General features: G+C 43.4%; 1 pseudogene; it reads left to right on the forward strand.

The window, feature by feature from the left end:
• The first annotated feature begins 271 nt into the window (after positions 1–271).
• Positions 272–18,991, forward strand: LOC135535692 (probable phospholipid-transporting ATPase IM; annotated as a pseudogene).
• The last annotated feature ends 3,953 nt before the right edge of the window (positions 18,992–22,944 follow it).

Consider the following 22,944-nt stretch of genomic DNA (forward strand, 5'->3'; position numbering starts at 1 on the left):
GGAGAGAGGGGGAGACGGAGGGAGGGGGAGACGGAGGGAGGGGGAGACGGAGAGAGGGGGAAACATGAGAAGGGGAGACGGAGAGAGGGGGACGGAGAGAGGAGACGGAGAGAGGGAGACATAGAGAGGGGGAGACAGAGGAAGGAAGAAGAGAGAGACTCTGAGTGTCTCTCTCTTCCTCCCTGTACTTCTGTGAAAGAGTGGCTCAATAAATATAAAGCCATCCCAAATCACATTGTATAAAAATTGTGTGTGTGTTCTGTCCCTACAGGAGTTTGCTGGTGAGGGCCTGCGGACCCTGGCTCAGCTTATAAGGACCTGGATGAGGAATACTTCAGCAGCTGGAAACAGCGCCACCATGAGACCAGCACAGCCCTGGAGGACAGAGAGGACAAACTCGACCCTATGAGGAGATAGAGAAAGACCTGATGGTAGGAAGGAGTTAAACACTTAAACCAGGATCAGATGAACGTCTCCAGACAAAGACTGGATGACACAGTATGTCTTAAAGTGAAGTTGGCCGGTTGAAAATTAAATCCAGGGAAAATTATAAATAAACTTCCCAATAAAAAGTTCCTGCTTAATTTCATGTTTTAACAGTAAATTACCCCTGAACCAGGGGTCAGTTTAGCTTTGACAGGTTAAATATATAAAAATACCTAATGGTATGCCTGAACACTGAACCAGGGTCAGTTTAGCTTCAAACAGGTTAAATATATAAAAAGATAATGGTATGCCTGAACACTGAACCAGGGTCAGTTTGCTCTTACAGATAGAAAAGGAGTATATGGTGTCTGTGTGTGTGTGTGTGTGTGTGTGTGTGTGTGTGTGTGTGTGTGTGTGTGTGTGTGTGCGTGTGTGCGTGTGTGTAGTTGCTGGGAGCTACAGCCATAGGATAAGCTCAGGATGGTGTGCCACAGACCATCGAGCAGCTCGCCAAAGCTGACATCAAGATCTGGGTGCTCACTGGCGACAAACAGGGTTAGTCAACAAGCAACATAATCTCAGCTATCTGCCTCACATATAACAGATTAATAATAGGTTTTCCCAGAGAGTCCTAGCCAAAATTCTTGCGTGAGAAATTGCTCTTTGCAAAGAAGCAATTTTTAATTGAAATTTTTTACAATTTTAATTGAAAATAATAACAGTAAGGTATTTAATTGTTACCCAGATTTGATGTTAAGCTCAAATGGCTGCATTGGATATTTAAAGGGTTGGTAAAATAAAAATAAAATAAATGTTATCTTATTCTGGACAACGATGTTGTTGTTTCTTCCAAACCATCAAGGTACTTAAGCCACATCTATCTCTATGTCTAACCCAGAGGAGGTTGGTGGGATGGGGCTACAGGAGGCTGGTGGGATGGGGCTACAGGAGGACGGGCTCATTGTGACGGTTGGAATGTAATTCATGTAAAGCAGTGGAGGTTGCTGAGGGGAGGACAAATCATAATATTGGTCAAAATGGAGTGAATGAAACAGTATCATATGCATGTTTTCATGTTTGACACCATTCCATTCACTCCATTCCATTCACTCCATTCACTCCATTCCATTCACTCCATTCCATTCACTCCATTTCATTCACTCCATTCCATTCACTCCATTCCAATCACTCCATTCCATTCACTCCATTCCATTCACTCCATTCACTCCATTCCATTCACTCCATTCACTCCATTCCATTCACTCCATTCCATTCACTCCATTCCAATCACTCCATTCCATTCACTCCATTCACTCCATTCACTCCATTCCATTCACTCCATTCCATTCACTCCATTCCATTCCATTCACTCCATTCCATTCACTCCATTCCAATCACACAATTCCAATCACTCCATTCCATTCACTCCATTCCATTCACACCATTCCATTCATTCCATTCACTCCATTCCATTCACTCCATTCCATTCCATTCACTCCATTCCATTCCATTCACTCCATTCCAATCACACAATTTCAATCACTCCATTCCAATCACACCATTCCATTCACACCATTCCATTCACTCCATTCCATTCACTCCATTCCATTCACTCCATTCCATTCACTCCATTCCATTCACTTCATTCCATTCACTCCATTCCATTCACTCCATTCCATTCACTCCATTCCAATCACTCCATTCCATTCCATTCACTCCATTCCATTCACTCCATTCCATTCCATTCACTCCATTCCAATCACACAATTCCAATCACTCCATTCCAATCACACCATTCCATTCACACCATTCCATTCACTCCATTCCATTCACTCCATTCCATTCACTCCATTCCATTCACTCCATTCCATTCACTTCATTCCATTCACTCCATTCCATTCACTCCATTCCATTCACTCCATTCCAATCACTCCATTCCATTCACTCCATTCCATTCACTCCATTCACTCCATTCCATTCACTCCATTCCATTCACTCCATTCCATTCACTCCATTCCATTCCATTCACTCAATTCCATTCACTCCATTCCAATCACACAATTCCAATCACTCCATCATTCCATTCACTCCATTCCATTCACACCATCATTCCATTCACTCCATTCCATTCACTCCATTCCATTCACTCCATTCCATTCACTCCATTCACTCCATTCCATTCCATTCACTCCATTCCATTCACTCCATTCCATTCCACTCCATTCCATTCACTCCATTCCAATCCACTACCAATTCCAATCACTCCCATTCCAAAATCCATTCCATTCACTCCATTCTCCATTCCATTCCATTCACTCCATTCCATTCACTCCATTCCATTCCTCCATTCACTCCATTCCATTCCATTCACTTCATTCCATTCACTCCATTCCATTCACTCCTTCCATTCACTCCTTCCATTCACTCCATTCCATTTCCTCCATTCCATTCCACACCATTCCATTCACTCCATTCACTCCATTCCATTCACTCCATTTCCAATTTCCTCACTCCATTCCATTCACTCCATTCACTCCATTCCATTCCACTCCATTCCATTCACTCCATTCCAATCACACAATTCCAATCACTCCATTCCATTCACTCCATTCCATTCACCATTCCAATCATCCATTCCATTCCTCATTCCATTCCACTCCATTCACTCCATTCCATTCCATTCACTCCATTCCATTCACTCCCATTCCACTCCATTCCATTCCACTCCATTCCATTCACTCCATTCCATTCCACTCCATTCATTCACTCCATTCCATTCACACCATTCCATTCACTCCATTCACTCCATTACATTCACTCCATTCCAATCACTCCCATTCCATTCACTCCATTTTCCAATTCACTCCATTCCAATCACACAATTTCAATCACTCCATTCCAATCCATTCCATTCACTCCATTCCATTCACTCCATTCATTCTCCATTCCATTCCATTCACTCCCATTCCATTCACTCATTCCATTCACTCCATTCCATTCACTCCCTTCCATTCACTCCATTCCATTCACTCACATTCCATTCACCATTCCATTCACTCCATTCCTCCCATTCCATTCACTCCATTCCAATCAAATTTCACTCCATTCCAATCACACAATTTCAATCACTCCATTCCAATCACACCATTCCATTCACTCCATTCCATTCATCATTCCAATCACTCCATTCCATTCACTCATTTCCATTCACTCCATTCCATTCACTCATTTCCAATCACTCCATTCCATTCCCAATTCACACCGTTCAATCACTCCATTCCATTCACTCCATTCCATTCACTCCATTCACTCCATTCCATTCCATTCACTCATTCCATTCACTCCGTTCATTCACTCCGTTCCATTCACTCCTTCCATTCACTCCCTTCCATTCACTCCATTCCATTCCCATTCCATTCCACTCATTCACTCATTACATTCACTCCATTCCATTCACTCCATTCCATTCCATTCCACTCCATTCCATTCCATTCACTCCATTCCATTCACTCATTTCCAATCGCTCCATTCCAATCCTCCATTCCAATCACACCATTCCATTCACTCCATTCCATTCACTCCATTCCATTCACTCCATTCCAATCACACCATTCCATTCACTCCATTCCATTCACTTCATTCCATTCACTCCATTCCATTCACTCCATTCCATTCAATCCATTCCAATCACTCCATTCCATTCACTCATTCACTCCATTCACTCCATTCCATTCACTCCATTCCATTCACTCCATTCCATTCACTCCATTCCATTCCATTCACTCAATTCCATTCACTCCATTCCAATCACACAATTCCAATCACTCCATTCCATTCACTCCATTCCATTCACACCATTCCAATCACTCCATTCCATTCACTCCATTCACTCCATTCCATTCCATTCACTCCATTCCATTCACTCCCTTCCATTCACTCCCTTCCATTCACTCCATTCCATTCACTCCATTTCAATCACTCCATTCCATTCACTCCATTCTATTCACTCCATTCCAATCACTCCATTTCAATCACTCCATTCCATTCACTCCATTTCAATCACTCCATTCCATTCACTTCATTCTATTCACTCCATTCCATTCACTCCATTCCATTCACTCCATTTCAATCACTCCATTCCATTCACTCCATTTCAATCATTCCATTCACTCCATTCTATTCACTCCATTTCAATCACTCCATTTCAATCACTCCATTCCATTCACTCCATTCCATTCACTCCATTCCAATCACTCCATTCCATTCACTCCATTCACTCCATTCACTCCATTCCATTCACGCCCTTCCATTCACTCCATTCCATTCACTCCATTCCATTCACTCCATTCCATTCACTCCATTCCAATCACACCATTCCATTCACTCCATTCCATTCACTTCATTCCATTCACTCCATTCCATTCACTTCATTCCATTCACTCCATTCCATTCACTCCATTCCATTCAATCCATTCCAATCACTCCATTCCATTCACTCATTCACTCCATTCACTCCATTCCATTCACTCCATTCCATTCACTCCATTCCATTCACTCCATTCCATTCCATTCACTCAATTCCATTCACTCCATTCCAATCACACAATTCCAATCACTCCATTCCATTCACTCCATTCCATTCACACCATTCCAATCACTCCATTCCATTCACTCCATTCACTCCATTCCATTCCATTCACTCCATTCCATTCACTCCCTTCTATTCACTCCCTTCCATTCACTCCATTCCATTCACTCCATTTCAATCACTCCATTCCATTCACTCCATTCTATTCACTCCATTCCAATCACTCCATTTCAATCACTCCATTCCATTCACTCCATTTCAATCACTCCATTCCATTCACTTCATTCTATTCACTCCATTCCATTCACTCCATTCCATTCACTCCATTTCAATCACTCCATTCCATTCACTCCATTTCAATCACTCCATTCACTCCATTACATTCACTCCATTCCATTCACTCCATTCCATTCCATTCACTCCATTCCATTCCATTCACTCCATTCCATTCACTCCATTCCAATCACACAATTTCAATCACTCCATTCCAATCACACCATTCCATTCACTCCATTCCATTCACTCCATTCCATTCACTCCATTCCAATCACACCATTCCATTCACTCCATTCCATTCACTTCATTCCATTCACTCCATTACATTCCACTCCATTCCATTCAATCCATTCCAATCACTCCATTCCATTCACTCATTCACTCCATTCACTCCATTCCATTCACTCCATTCCATTCACTCCATTCCATTCACTCCATTCCATTCCATTCACTCAATTCCATTCACTCCATTCCAATCCACACAATTCCAATCACTCCATTCCATTCACTCCATTCCATTCACACCATTCCAATCACTCCATTCCATTCACTCCATTCACTCCATTCCATTCCATCACTCCATTCCATTCACTCCCTTCCATTCACTCCCTTCCATTCACTCCATTCCATTCACTCCATTTCAATCACTCCATTCCATTCACTCCATTCTATTCACTCCATTCCAATCACTCCATTTCAATCCACTCCATTCCATTCACTCCATTTCAATCACTCCATTCCATTCACTTCCATTCTATTCACTCCATTCCATTCACTCCATTCCATTCCACTCCATTTCAATCCACTCCATTCCATTCACTCCATTTCAATCCACTCCATTCACTCCATTCTATTCACTCCATTCCAATCACTCATTTTTCCATTCCATTCACTCCATTCCATCACTCCATTCACTCCATTCCATTCACTCCATTCCATTCACTCCATTCCATTCACTCCATTCCAATCACACCATTCCATTCACTCCATTCCATTCACTCCATTCCATTCACTCCATTCAATCACACCATTCCATTCACTTCCATTCCATTCACTCCATTCCATTCACTTCATTCCATTCACTCCATTCCATTCACTCCATTCCATTCAATCCATTCCAATCACTCCATTCCATTCACTCATTCACATTCACTCCATTCCATTCACTCCATTCCATTCCATTCACTCCATTCCATTCACTCCATTCCATTCCATTCACTCAATTCCATTCACTCCATTCCAATCACACAATTCCAATCACTCCATTCCATTCACTCCATTCCATTCACACCATTCCAATCACTCCATTCCATTCACTCCATTCACTCCATTCCATTCCATTCACTCCATTCCATTCACTCCCTTCCATTCACTCCCTTCCATTCACTCCATTCCATTCACTCCATTTCAATCACTCCATTCCATTCACTCCATTCTATTCACTCCATTCCAATCACTCCATTTCAATCACTCCATTCCATTCACTCCATTTCAATCACTCCATTCCATTCACTTCATTCTATTCACTCCATTCCATTCACTCCATTCCATTCACTCCATTTCAATCACTCCATTCCATTCACTCCATTTCAATCACTCCATTCACTCCATTCTATTCACTCCATTTCAATCACTCCATTCCATTCACTCCATTCCATTCACTCCATTCCAATCACTCCATTCCATTCACTCCATTCACTCCATTCACTCCATTCCATTCACGCCCTTCCATTCACTCCATTCCATTCACTCCATTCTATTCACTCCATTCTATTCACTCCATTCCAATCACTCCATTCCATTCACTCCATTCACTCCATTCCATTCACTCCATTCCATTCACTCCATTCACTCCATTCTATTCACTCCATTCCAATCACTCCATTCTATTCAATCCATTCACTCATTCTATTCACTCCATTCCAATCACTCCATTCCATTCACTCCATTCAGTCCATTCTATTCACTCCATTCCAATCACTCCATTCTATTCACTCCATTCACTCCATTCACTCCATTCCGTTCACACCATTCTATTCACTCCATTCCATTCACACCATTCCATTCACGCCCTTCCATTCACTCCATTCCATTCCATTCACTCCATTCCACTCACTCCATTCCAATCACTCCATTCCATTCACTCCATTCCATTCACTCCATTCCAATCACTTCATTCCATTCACACCATTCCATTCACACCATTCCATTCACTCCATTCCATTCACTCCATTCAAATCACTCCATTCCATTCACTCCATTCCAATCACTCCATTCCAATCACTCCATTCCACTCACTCCCTTCCATTCCATTCACTCCATTCCAATCACTCCATTCCATTCACTCCCTTCCATTCCATTCACTCCATTCCATTCACTCCATTCCATTCACTCCATTCAATTCACTCCCTTCCATTCCATTCACTCCATTCCAATCACTCCATTCCATTCACTCCCTTCCATTCCATTCACTCCATTCCATTCACTCCATTCCATTCACTCCATTCCAATCACTCCATTCCATTCACTCCCTTCCATTCCATTCACTCACTTCCATTCCATTCACTCCATTCCATTCACTCCATTCCATTCACTCCATTACATTCACTCCATTCCATTCACTCCATTACATTCACTCCATTACATTCACTCCATTCCATTCACTCCATTCCAATTCCCCTGTTCCTTAAGGTGTATTTGTACTTGTTTTTTTATAGCTGATTCTACTGCTTGCATCAGTCACCTGATGTAGAATAGAGTTCCATGTAGTCATGGCTCTATGTAGTACTGTGCCCCTCCCGTAGTCTGTTCTGGACTTGGGGATTGTGAAGAGACCTACGGTGGCATGTATTAGATACCATTCTACTCATTCAGCTCCAGCCATTACCACGAGGCCGTCCTCCCCAATTAGGGTGCCACCAACCTCCTTTGATGTGTAGGACCATATGTCCACAACACTGTGTCTGTCTCCAACTATCATATTGTGTGTTTTTGTGATGTGACAGAGACGGCGGAGAACATTGGCTACTCCTGCAACATGCTGCGAGAGGAGATGAACGACATCTTCATCGTGTCGGCCAACAACTCAGACGATGTCAGACAGGAACTGAGGTCAGAGGGTTTGACATCATAACCCTGCCTGCCACAATACTAACACCGTTTGTCCAGGGTTTACTACCTACCCAGCACCAATACACCTCATTCAATTTATAATGGCCTTTAAATGGAGACGGATTAGTTGGCCGGGTTGTAAATTGGGATTGGAACAAGGCCTGTCATTGTTACTATTCTTCAGAACCAGAATAGACCATCACATCCCATCCCAGGTTGATAACATCCCATCCCAGGTTGATAACATCCCATCCCAGGTTGATAACATCCCATCTCATCCCAGGTTGATAACATCCCATCTCATCCCAGGTTGATAACATCCCATCCCAGGTTGATAACATCCCATCCCAGGTTGATAACATCCCATCCCAGGTTGATAACATCCCATCTCATCCCCAGGTTGATAACATCCCATCCCAGGGTTGATAACATAGACATGGTGGAATAGAATGAGATGAGAGGATTTGTTTTGTATTGAACCAGGAATGCATGGAGCACCATGAAACCAGGTGCAGAGGAGGAGGCCAATTTCATGCCCAGAGGGTAACAAGCCAGGGGAACAAGCTGAAGGTGGTCAGGGACGAGGAGGTGAGCAGGGAGTACGGCCTGGTCATCAAGCGGACACAGTCTGGTGAGACATCACTGTCCTATTTACTGTAAATCAGTCTGGTGAGACACTACCGTCCTATTTACTGTAGTCTGGTGAGACACTACAGTCCTATTTACTGTAAATCAGTCTGGTGAGACACTACCGTCCTATTTACTGTAAATCAGTCTGGTGAGACACTACCGTCCTATTTACTGTAAATCAGTCTGGTGAGACACTACAGTCCTATTTACTGTAAATCAGTCTGGTGAGACACTACCGTCCTATTTACTGTAAATCAGTCTGGTGAGACACTACAGTCCTATTTACTGTAGTCTGGTGAGACACTACCGTCCTGTTACTGTAAATCAGTCTGGTGAGACACTACAGTCCTATTTACTGTAGTCTGGTGAGACACTACCGTCCTATTTACTGTAAATCAGTCTGGTGAGACACTACAGTCCTATTTACTGTAAATCAGTCTGGTGAGACACTACAGTCCTATTTACTGTAAATCAGTCTGGTGAGACACTACCGTCCTATTTACTGTAAATCAGTCTGGTGAGACACTACAGTCCTATTTACTGTAGTCTGGTGAGACACTACCATCCTATTTACTGTAAATCAGTCTGGTGAGACACTACAGTCCTATTTACTGTAGTCTGGTGAGACACTACAGTCCTATTTACTGTAAATCAGTCTGGTGAGACACTACATTCCTATTTACTGTAAACCAGTCTGGTGAGACACTACCGTCCTATTTACTGTAAATCAGTCTGGTGAGACACTACAGTCCTATTTACTGTAAATCAGTCTGGTGAGACACTACCGTCCTATTTACTGTAAATCAGTCTGGTGAGACACTACAGTCCTATTTACTGTAAATCAGTCTGGTGAGACACTACAGTCCTATTTACTGTAGTCTGGTGAGACACTACCATCCTATTTACTGTAAATCAGTCTGGTGAGACACTACAGTCCTATTTACTGTGGTCTGGTGAGACACTACCGTCCTATTTACTGTGGTCTGGTGAGACACTACCGTCCTATTTACTGTGGTCTGGTGAGACACTACAGTCCTATTTACTGTGGTCTGGTGAGACACTACCGTCCTATTTACTGTGGTCTGGTGAGACACTACAGTCCTATTTACTGTAAATCAGTCTGGTGAAACACTACAGTCCTATTTACTGTGGTCTGGTGAGACACTACCGTCCTATTTACTGTGGTCTGGTGAGACACTACAGTCCTATTTACTGTGGTCTGGTGAGACACTACCGTCCTATTTACTGTGGTCTGGTGAGACACTACAGTCCTATTTACTGTGGTCTGGTGAGACACTACCGTCCTATTTACTGTGGTCTGGTGAGACACTACCGTCCTATTTACTGTGGTCTGGTGAGACACTACCGTCCTATTTACTGTGGTCTGGTGAGACACTACCGTCCTATTTACTGTAGTTTGGTGAGACACTACCGTCCTATTTACTGTAAATCAGTCTGGTGAGACACTACAGTCCTGTTACTGTAGTCTGGTGAGACACTACCAGTCCCTGTTACTGTGGTCTGGTGAGACACTACCGTCCTATTTACTGTGGTCTGGTGAGACACTACCGTCCTATTTACTGTAGTTTGGTGAGACACTACAGTCCTATTTACTGTAAATCAGTCTGGTGAGACACTACCTGGTGAGACACTACCGTCTTACTTGGCTGGTGAGACACTAATTTACTGTGGTCTGGTGAGACACTACCGTCCTATTTACTGTGGTCTGGTGAGACCTGATTCTGTAAATCTTGCACTAACGCCCTGATTCCTTATCGTGTCAACTATCTGATTGTGCCCATATTTTAGACAGATAAGACACATGTTAAAAGGATGAGATACATTTAGACACGTTTAACTGATTCTGAGTCCGTTGAATAGGATCTGGACATCCCTGTTTGATGTTGCCATTAGATTCTACCCTCTGTCCCCCTCCCCCATCAGGCCTATGCCTAGAGGGGAGCATGGAGCTGCTGTTCCTGCGTACAGCCTGTCTGTAAGACAGTGATCTGCTGCAGGGTGACTCCCTACAGAAGGCCCAGGTGGTTGAGCTGGTCAAGAAATACAAACAGGCCGTCACTCTGGCCATAGGAGACGGGGCCAACGACGTCAGCATGATTAAAGGTAACTTACAATATACTGTCCAAAATGGCACCCTAATCACCTCAATAGTGCACTGCTTTTTTTTTAACCTTTATTTAACTAGGCATGTCAGTTAAGAACAAATTCTTATTTTCAATGACGGCCTAGGAACAGTGGGCTAACTGCCTGTTCAGGGGCAGAACGACAGATTTGTACGTTGTCAACTCGGGGGTTTGAACTTGCAACCTTCCGGTTATTAGTCCAACGCTCTAACCACTAGGCTACCCTGCTGCCTCTGCACTCTAACCACTAGGCTACCCAGCCGCCTCTAAACTCTAACCACTAGGCTACCCTGCCGTCTCTACGCTCCAACCACTAGGCTACCCTGCTGCCTCTAAACTCTAACCACTAGGCTACCCTGCCGTCTCTACGCTCCAACCACTAGGCTACCCTGCTGCCTCTAAACTCTAACCACTAGGCTACCCTGCCGTCTCTACGCTCCAACCACTAGGCTTCCCTGCTGCCCCAGGGTCCATATAGGAGCACCCTTTGACTGCAGATCAAGGATCAGATAACTACACCAGTCAAATAGTGTATGATAATGCTGCAGAGAGAAAAGTTGTGAACTTGAGCTTAACCCTCTGGGCCCAATGGTCCCTGAACAATATGCTTACCTTCTCTCTGCCTCCTCTACCCCCCCCCCCTCTCCCTTCCCCCTCTTTCCTCCCCTCTCTTTCCCTCTCCTCCTCTCTCTCCAGCTGCTCATATAGGTGTGGGTATAAGCGGTCAGGAGGGGATGCAGGCGGTCCTCTCTTCTGATTACTCCTTCGCTCAGTTTCGCTTCCTAGAGGTAAGAGGGCCACTGACACACCAGTGACGTTTTTAAATCAAAATGCAAAACCCACATTTTTATACTTCGAACTTTTATCAATGCTTTAACGGTCTATTAGTCTGTTGTTGTTTGTACAATTTAAAATAAAGGTTGTTTTTTTCGGTTGTTTTTTTTCATGGAATTGACAGCGCCTCCTCCTGGTCCCACGGTCGCTGGTCCTACCTGGGGATGTGTGTAAGTTCCTGCGTTACTTCTTCTACAAGAACTTCACCTTTACCTTCGTCCACTTCTGAGTCGCCTTCTTCTGCGGATTCTCAGCACAGGTATGACAGAAAAGAAGAAGGGTGAGAGAGGGGGAGGGGGAGAGCGGGGGAGAAGAGGGGAGGGGAGAGAGAGAGGGGGGAGAAGAGGGGAGGGAGAGGGGGGAGGGGGAGGGGGGGGAAGGGAGGGGAGGAGGGGGAGAAGAGGGAGGGAGGGAGAGCGGGGGGAAAGGGTGAGGAGAGAGAGGGGGAGGGGGAGGGAGAGAGAGACGGGGGGAGAAGAGGGAGGGGGAGGCGGAGAGGAGGGAGAGGCGGGGAGAGGGAGGGAGAAGAGGGGGGAGAGAGGAGGGGGGGAGACGGGGGAGGGAGGAGAGGGGGGAGAGGGGAGGGAGAGATGTGGGGGAGAAGAGGGAGGGAGAGAGAGGGGAGAAGAGGGGGAGGGGAGGAAGACGGGGGAGAAGAGGGAGGGGGAGAGAGCGGGGGAGAAGAGGGGAGGGAGAGAGAGGGGGAGAAGAGGGAGGGGAGAGAGAGAGGGGGGGAGAAGAGGGGGAGAGAGTGGGGGGAGGAAAAGAGGGGAGGGAGGGGGAGAATAGGGGGAGGGGGAGAGAGGGGGAGGAGGGGGAGAGGGGGGAGAGGGGGAGGGAGAGAGGGGGAGGAGAAGAGGGGGAGAGGGAGAGCGGGGGAGGAAAGGGGAGGGGAGAGAGAGGGGAGGGAGGGAGAAGAGAGGAGGAGGGAGAAGGGGGGAGGGAGAGGAAGCGAGGAGAAGAGGGGGGAGGGAGGAAGCGGGGGAGGAAGAGGGGGGAGGGAGAGAGAGAGGAGGAGAAGAGGGGAGGGAGAGAGAGGGAGAGAAGGAGGGGAGAGAGCGGGGTGAGAAGAGGGGAGGGAGAGAGAGGGGGAGAAGAGGGGAGGGGGGAGAGAGAAGGAGGAGAAGAGGGGAGGGAGAGAGCGAGGGTGAGAAGAGGGGGGAGGGGGAAGAGGGGAGAAGAGGGGGAGGGAGAAGAGGGAGGGAGAGAGCGGGGAGGGAAAGAGGGAGGGAGAGAGAGAGAGAGGGGGAGAAGAGGGGAGGGGAGAGAGAGGGAGGAGAAGAGGAGGGAGGAGAGAGGGGGGAGAAGAGGGGAGGGAGAGAGAGCGGGGGGAGAAAAGGGGATGGAGAGAGAGAGGGGGAGAAAAGGGGAGGGAGATATTTCTTTGGTCAACCCAACGTTGAATTCTAAAGCAACTGGTATACTCCACTACTTCTATTTCTTTAAAGCCCCGTGCAGTCATTACATTTTTAAATCATTGTTGTATGTCTAATAAATCACTGTGTGTGTTTATGTCATGAAAATAACTCAACGTATTATGTTAGGTCATAGTCAAGTCGAAAAAACACAGCCATTTTTCCAGCCAAAGATAGGAGTCACAAAAAGCAGAAATATACATCAAATTAATCACTAACCTTTGATGATCTTCATCAGATGACACTCATAGGACATCATGTTACACAATACATGTATGTTTTGTTCGATAATGTGCATATTTATATCCAAAAATCTCAGTTCACATTGACGAGTTACATGCAGTAATGCTTTAATTCCAAAACATCTGGTGGTTTTGCAGAAATACTAATAATAAACATTGACAAAAGATACTAGTGTTATTCACAGAATTAAAGATAGACATCTCCTTAATGCAACCGCTGTGTTCAGATTTGAAAAAAACTTTACAGAAAAAGCATCATCTGAGAAAGTCGCTCAGAACCCAAAACAGCCAGAGGAATATCCGCCATTTTGGAATCAACAAAGTTAGAAACAACACCATAAATATTCACTTACCTTTGATGATCTTTGTCAGAAGGCACTCCCAGGAATCCCAGTTCGACAATAAATGACTAATTTGTTCCATAAAGTTCCATCATTTATGTCCAAATAGCCCTTGTTGTTAAGTTGTTCAGCCCAGTAATCCATCTTCATGAGGCGCAGGCATTTCATCCAGACAAAAACTCAAAGGTTCCATTACAGTCCTTTAGAAACATGTCAAAACGATGTATGGAATCGATCGTCACAGGATGTTTTTAACATAAAACATCAATAAGGTTCCAACCAAAGAACTCCTTTGTCTTCAGAAGGCACCGGAACGAGAGGTAACTCTGTCGGGAGCACGTGATGAGACCGAGGCACTATGCCAGACCACTGACTCAAACAGGTCTCATGAGCCCCTCCTTTATAATCCTCATTCAAATTTCAAAAGACGGTTGACATCTAGTGGAGGCCCTAGGAAGTGCAACCTCATCCATATCTCAATGTGTACTCGGTAGGCCAAGCTTTGAAAAACTACAAACCTCAGATGTCCCACTTCCTGATTGGATTTTTCTCAGGTAATAATAATATGCATATATTAGCATTTGGGACAGAGTAGGAGGCAGTTCACTCTGGGCACGCTATTCATCCAAAAGTGAAAATGCTGCCGTCTATCCCAAAAAGGTTAAGAAGTGCATTTCGGTGGGTCATGTTTCAGAGGACGCATGAATCGACCTTCTCCTCTCCGAGCCCGTTGGGAAGATGCAGCGATGAGACAAGATCAAAATCACGAAATTGTGGAGAAAAAGTGTGTAAAAATTCAAAACAAATAAACTCTTACACTTAAAAGGGCATTATTATCATTTATACAATTTCAGAGTGTTATTTCGACCTCGTAGTGTGGAAATCAATTATTATTCTTTATTTTTTTACAGAAAATCACATTTTTGACTGCACTACCCCTTTAAAACAACTGTTCAGTATTTTCAGATATATAAGTTTATTTGTCTCTGATGATCTGATTGTGTTTCTGCCAGACCGTGTATGACGAGTGGTTCATCACGTTGTATAACCTAGTCTACACAGCACTTCCTGTACTGGGTATGAGTCTGTTTGACCAGGTAAAACATGTGTGATGTCAATGTGTTTGCGTGAGTGCAGGAATTAATGTGTTCATGTGTGTGTGCAGGAATTAATGTGTTTATGCAATATGCGTGTGCATTTCTTGTTTCTCCCACATTTAGATTTGTGTAATTGAGAATATTTTTCCTACCTCACTGTCTCCCCCTGGTGTCCAGGATGTGAATGACATGTGGAGTTTCCAGCACCCCCAGCTGTACGTTCCAGGCCAGATAAATCAGTACTTCAGTAAGACAGCCTTCTTTAAGTGTGCCCTCCACAGTATCTACAGCTCAGTAGTGCTGTTCTTCATCCCCTACGCTGCCATGTACGACACGGTCCGAGACGACGGGCGAGACATTGCCGACTACCAGTCCTTCGCCCTGCTGGCACAGACCTGTCTGGTCATCACTGTCTGTATGCAGGTACAGTACAATACAATACAATACATTAGAGTAGATGAGAGTACAGTACAACACAATACATTAGAGTACATTAGAGTACAGTACAATACAATACATTAGAGTACATTAGAGTACAGTACAATACAATACATTAGAGTACATTAGAGTACAGTACCATAAATTACATTGCAGTAGAGTACAGTACAGTACAACACAATACATTAGAGTACATTAGAGTACAGTACAATACAATACATTAGAGTACATTAGAGTACAGTACAATAAATTACATTGCAGTACAATACAGTACAATAAATTACATTACAGTACAATACAATACATTAGAGTACAGTACAATACATTAGAGTACAGTACAATACATTAGAGTACAGTACAATACATTTTTATATATATATTTACAGTACAATACATTAGAGTACAGTACAGTACAATACATTAGAGTACAGTACAATACAATACATTAGAGTACAGTACAATACAATACATTAGAGTACAGTACAGTACAATACATTAGAGTACAGTACAGTACAATACATTAGAGTACAGTACAGTACATTAGAGTACAGTACAGTACAATACATTAGAGTACAGTACAGTACATTAGAGTACAGTACAGTACAATAAATTACATTAGAGTACAGTACAATACAATACATTAGAGTACAGTACAGTACAATACATTAGAGTACAGTACAGTACAATACATTAGAGTACAATACAATACAATACATTAGAGTACAGTACAATACAATACATTAGAGTACAGTACAATACAATACATTAGAGTACAGTACAATACATTAGAGTACAGTACAATACATTAGAGTACAGTACAATACATTAGAGTACAGTACAATACATTTTTATATATATATTTACAGTACAATACATTAGAGTACAGTACAGTACAATACATTAGAGTACAGTACAATACATTAGAGTACAGTACAATACATTAGAGTACAGTACAGTACATTAGAGTACAGTACAGTACAGTACATTAGAGTACAGTACAGTACAATACATTAGAGTACAGTACAGTACAATAAATTACATTACAGTACAATACAATACATTAGAGTACAGTACAGTACAATACATTAGAGTACAGTACAGTACAATACATTAGAGTACAGTACAGTACAATACATTAGAGTACAGTACAGTACAATACATTAGAGTACAGTACAGTACAATACATTAGAGTACAGTACAGTACATTAGAGTACAGTACAGTACAATAAATTACATTAGAGTACAGTACAATACAATACATTAGAGTACAGTACAGTACAATACATTAGAGTACAGTACAGTACAATACATTAGAGTACAATACAATACAATACATTAGAGTACAGTACAATACAATACAATACATTAGAGTACAGTACAATACAATACATTAGAGTACAGTACAATACATTAGAGTACAGTACAATACATTAGAGTACAGTACAATACATTAGAGTACAGTACAATACATTAGAGTACAGTACAATACATTAGAGTACAGTACAGTACATTAGAGTACAGTACAGTACAGTACATTAGAGTACAGTACAGTACAATACATTAGAGTACAGTACAGTACAATAAATTACATTACAGTACAATACAATACATTAGAGTACAGTACAGTACAATACATTAGAGTACAGTACAGTACAATACATTAGAGTACAGTACAGTACAATACATTAGAGTACAGTACAGTACAATACATTAGAGTACAGTACAGTACAATACATTAGAGTACAGTACAGTACAATACATTAGAGTACAGTACAGTACATTAGAGTACAGTACAGTACAATAAATTACATTAAATTACAGTACAATACAATACATTAGAGTACAGTACAGTACAATACATTAGAGTACAGTACAGTACAATACATTAGAGTACAATACAATACAATACATTAGAGTACAGTACAATACAATACAATACATTAGAGTACAGTACAATACACTACATTAAGTACAGTACAATACATTAGAGTACAGTACAATACATTAAAGTACAGTACAATACATTAGAGTACAGTACAATACATTAAGTACAGTACAATACATTAGAGTGAGTACAATAGAATTACATTACAGTAGAATACAATACATTAGAGTACAGTACAATAAATTACATTACAGTAGAATACAATACATAAGAGTACAGTACAATAAATTACATTACAGTACAATACAGTAAAATAAATTACATCCCAGTACATTACAGTACAATGTATTACTGTACAATTATTTATTTATTTACCTTTATTTAACTTGGCACGTCAGTTAAGAACAAATTCTTATTTTCAATGATGGCCTGGGAACAGTGGGTTAACTGCCTGTTCAGGGGCAGAACGACAGATTTGTACCTTTGTCAGCTTGGGGGTTTGAACTTGCAACCTTCCGTTTACTAGTCCAACGCTCTAACCACCCCAATACAGTGCAATGTATTACAGTACAGCAATTACAGTATAGTACAATGCAGTACAGTTCAGTAATTACAGTACAGTACAATGTATTACAGTAAAGACCGTACAATACATTGGGACCACAGTCAAGTACTGGGAAAAATGAAATCAATGTAAAATGGACCCAGATAAAAAAAAAATCTTAACTTTGACTTGAGACACCACGACACGACTCTCATTTCCAAAAATAGGCATTTTGGCTGACTGAAACCTTGATTTATCTAGGTAAGTCAGTTAAAGAACAAATTCTTGTTTCACCTGCCCTGATTGAAAACGATTAGGCCATTGACATATCCGTGTGCCTGTCTGTCATTGGTAGTCAGTCTGTGTCCGTCCTTGTTCATCAGATGTATAACTCCCCCTCTCTCCCCCTCTCCCTGTAGCTGTGTCCGTATCTTGTTCATCAGATGTACAACCCCCCCCTCCCTCGTAGCTGTGTCCGTCCTTGTTCATCAGATGTATATAATCCCCCCCAAAACCCCCTCCCTGTAGCTGTGTCCGTCCTTGTTCATCAGATGTGTAACCACCCCCTCTCCCTGTAGCTGTGTCCGTCCTTGTTCATCAGATGTATAACCCCCCCCTTCTCCCTCGTAGCTGTGTCCGTCCTTGTTCATCAGATGTGTAACCCCCCTCTCCCTGTAGCTGTGTCCGTCCTTGTTCATCAGATGTGTAACCCCCCCTCTCCCTGTAGCTGTGTCCGTCCTTGTTCATCAGATGTGTAACCCCCCCCTCTCCCTTGTAGCTGTGTCCGTCCTTGTTCATCAGATGTGTAACCCTCCCCCCTCTCCCTGTAGCTGTGTCCGTCCTTGTTCATCAGGTGTGTAACCCCCCCTCTCCCTGTAGCTGTGTCTGGACATGTCTTACTGGACAGCGGTGAACCACTTCTTTGTGTGGGGGAGTCTGGCCTTGTTTTCACTGTCACCTTCACCATGTGCAACAGCAACGGCACGTACCTCATCTTCCCTGCATCCTTCCCCTTCATCGGTGAACAGCGCCCTCACAACACACCACTACACTACACACCACTACAGACCACTACACAACACTACACTACACTATACACCACTACACAACACTACACTACACAACACACCACTACACAACACTACACTACACTACAGACCACACCACTACACAACACTACACTACACAACACACCACTACACAACACTACACTACACTACAGACCACACCACTACACAACACTACACTACACACCACTACACACCACTACACTACACACCACTACACTACACACCACTACACTACACAACACTACACACCACTTCACTACACACCACTACACTACACACCACTACACACCACTACACTACACAACACTACACTACACACCACTACACACCACTACACTACACTACACACCACTACACACCACTACACAACACAACACTACACTATACACCACTACACAACACTACACTACACTACACACCACTACACAACACTACACTACACACCACTACACAACACTACACAACACTACACTACACAACACTACACTACACACCACTACACACCACTACACTACACAACACTACACACCACTACACTACACTACACACCACTACACACCACTACACAACACAACACTACACTACACACCACTACACACCACTACACTACACACCACTACACACCCCTACACACCACTACACTACACAACACTACACTACACACCACTACACTACACACCACTACACTACACACCACTACACACCACTACACTACACAACACTACACTACACACCACTACACACCACTACACTACACTACACACCACTACACAACACAACACTACACTACACACCACTACACAACACACCACTACACTACACACCACTACACACCACTACACTACACAACACTACACTACACACCACTACACACCACTACACTACACACCACTACACACCACTACACAACACAACACTACACTACACACCACTACACAACACTACACTACACAACACACCACTACACAACACTACACTACACTACAGACCACACCACTACACAACACTACACTACACAACACACCACTACAACACTACACTCACTGCAGACCACACCACTACACAACACTACACTACACACCACTACACACCACTACACTACACACCACTACACTACACACCACTACACTACACACACTCACACACCACTTCACTACACACCACTACATACACACCACTACACTACACAACACTACACAACACACACTACCTACACACCACTACACTACACTACACACCACTACACACCACTACACAACACAACACTACACTATACACCACTACACAACACTACACTACACTACACACCACTACACAACACTCACACACCACTACATGATACACTACACAACACTACACTACACAACACTACACTACGCACAATCACCACTACACTACACACCACACACACCACTACACTACCACCACTACACACCACTACACAACACAACACTACACTACACACCACTACACACCACTACCACTACACACCACTACACACCCCTACACCACTACTACACTACACTACACTACACTACACACTCACTACACTACACACCACTACACTACACTACCACTACACACCACTACACTACACAACACTACACTACACACTACACACCACTACACTACACTACACACCACTACACAACACTACACTACACACCACTACACAACACACCACTACACTACACACCACTACACTACCACTACACTACACTACACTACACACACACTACACACCACTACACTACACACTACTACACACCACTACACAACACAACACTACACTACACACCACTACACAACACACACTACACTACACTACTACTAAAACACTACACTACACCACTACACAACACTACACACCACTACACTACACAACACTACACTACACACCACTACACACCACTACACTACACAACACTACACTACACACCACTACACACCACTACACTACACTACACACCACTACACACCACTACACACACACACACTACACTACACTACACACCACTACACCACTACACTACACTACACACCACTACACTACACTACACTACACTCACTACACAACACTACACACCACTACACTACACACCACTACACTACACACCACTAAACACCACTACACTACACAACACTACACTACACAACACTACACTACACACCACTACACACCACTACACTACACTACCACTACACCACTACACTACACTACACACCACTACACACCACTACACAACACAACACTACACTACACACCACTACACAACACTACACTACACTACACACCACTACACAACACTACACTACACACCACTACACAACACTACACAACACTACACTACACAACACTACACTACACACCACTACACTACACACCACTACACTACACACCACTACACTACACTACACTACACAACACTACAGTACACTACACACCACTACACTACACTACACTACACACCACTACACTACACACCACTACACTACACTACACACCACGACACTACACACCACGACACTACACTACACACCACTACACTACACACCACTACACTACACTACACAACAATACACACCACAAACCTCCACTACACTACACACCACTACACTACACTACACTACACAACACACCACTACACTACACTACACAACATTACACAGCACAGCACAACACACCACTACACTACACTACACAACACTACACACCACTACACTACACTACACACCACTACACTACACAACAGACAACTACACTACACAACACACCACTACACTAAACACCACTACACTACACACCACTACACTACACAACACTACACACCACTACACTACACTACACAACACAACAGACCACTATACTACACTACACACCACTACACACCACAACACACCACTACACTACACACCACTACACTACACTACACAACACTACACTAAACAACAGACCACTATACTACACTACACAACACTACACACCACTACACTACACACCACAACACACCACTACACTACACACCACTACACTACACTACACAACACTACACTAAACAACAGACCACTATACTACACTACACAACACTACACACCACTACACTACACACCACAACACTACACTGCACTATACACCACAACACACCACTACACTACACACCACTACACCACACTACACACCACAACGCAACACACCACAACACTACACTACACACAACAACACACCACTACACTACACTACACACCACTACACTACACAGCACTACACTACACACCACTACACTACACACCACAACACTACACTACACACCACTACACTACACACCACAACACTACACTACACACCACTACACACCACTACACTACACAACACTACACTACACACCACTACACACCACTACACTACACACTACACAACACACCACTACACTACACAACACTACACTACACTACACAACACTACACTACACTACACAACACTACACTACACTGGGCTACACAACTACCACTACACTACACTACACAACACACCACAACACTACACAACACACCACACTACACACCACTATACAACACACCACAGCACTATACACCACACCACTACACTACACACCACTACACACCACTACACACCACACCACTACACAACACAACACACCACTACACACCACTACACACCACTACACTACACACCACTACACTACACACCACTACACAACACACCACTACACAACACACCACTACACTACACACCACACCACTACACTACACTCCACACCACTACACAACACAACACACCACTACACAACACACCACTACACTACACTACACACCACTACACAACACACCACTACACTACACACCACTACACTACACAACACACCACAACACACCACTACATTA

Source organism: Oncorhynchus masou, unplaced genomic scaffold, assembly GCF_036934945.1.
Source record: "Oncorhynchus masou masou isolate Uvic2021 unplaced genomic scaffold, UVic_Omas_1.1 unplaced_scaffold_4994, whole genome shotgun sequence".
NCBI lineage: Eukaryota > Metazoa > Chordata > Actinopteri > Salmoniformes > Salmonidae > Oncorhynchus > Oncorhynchus masou.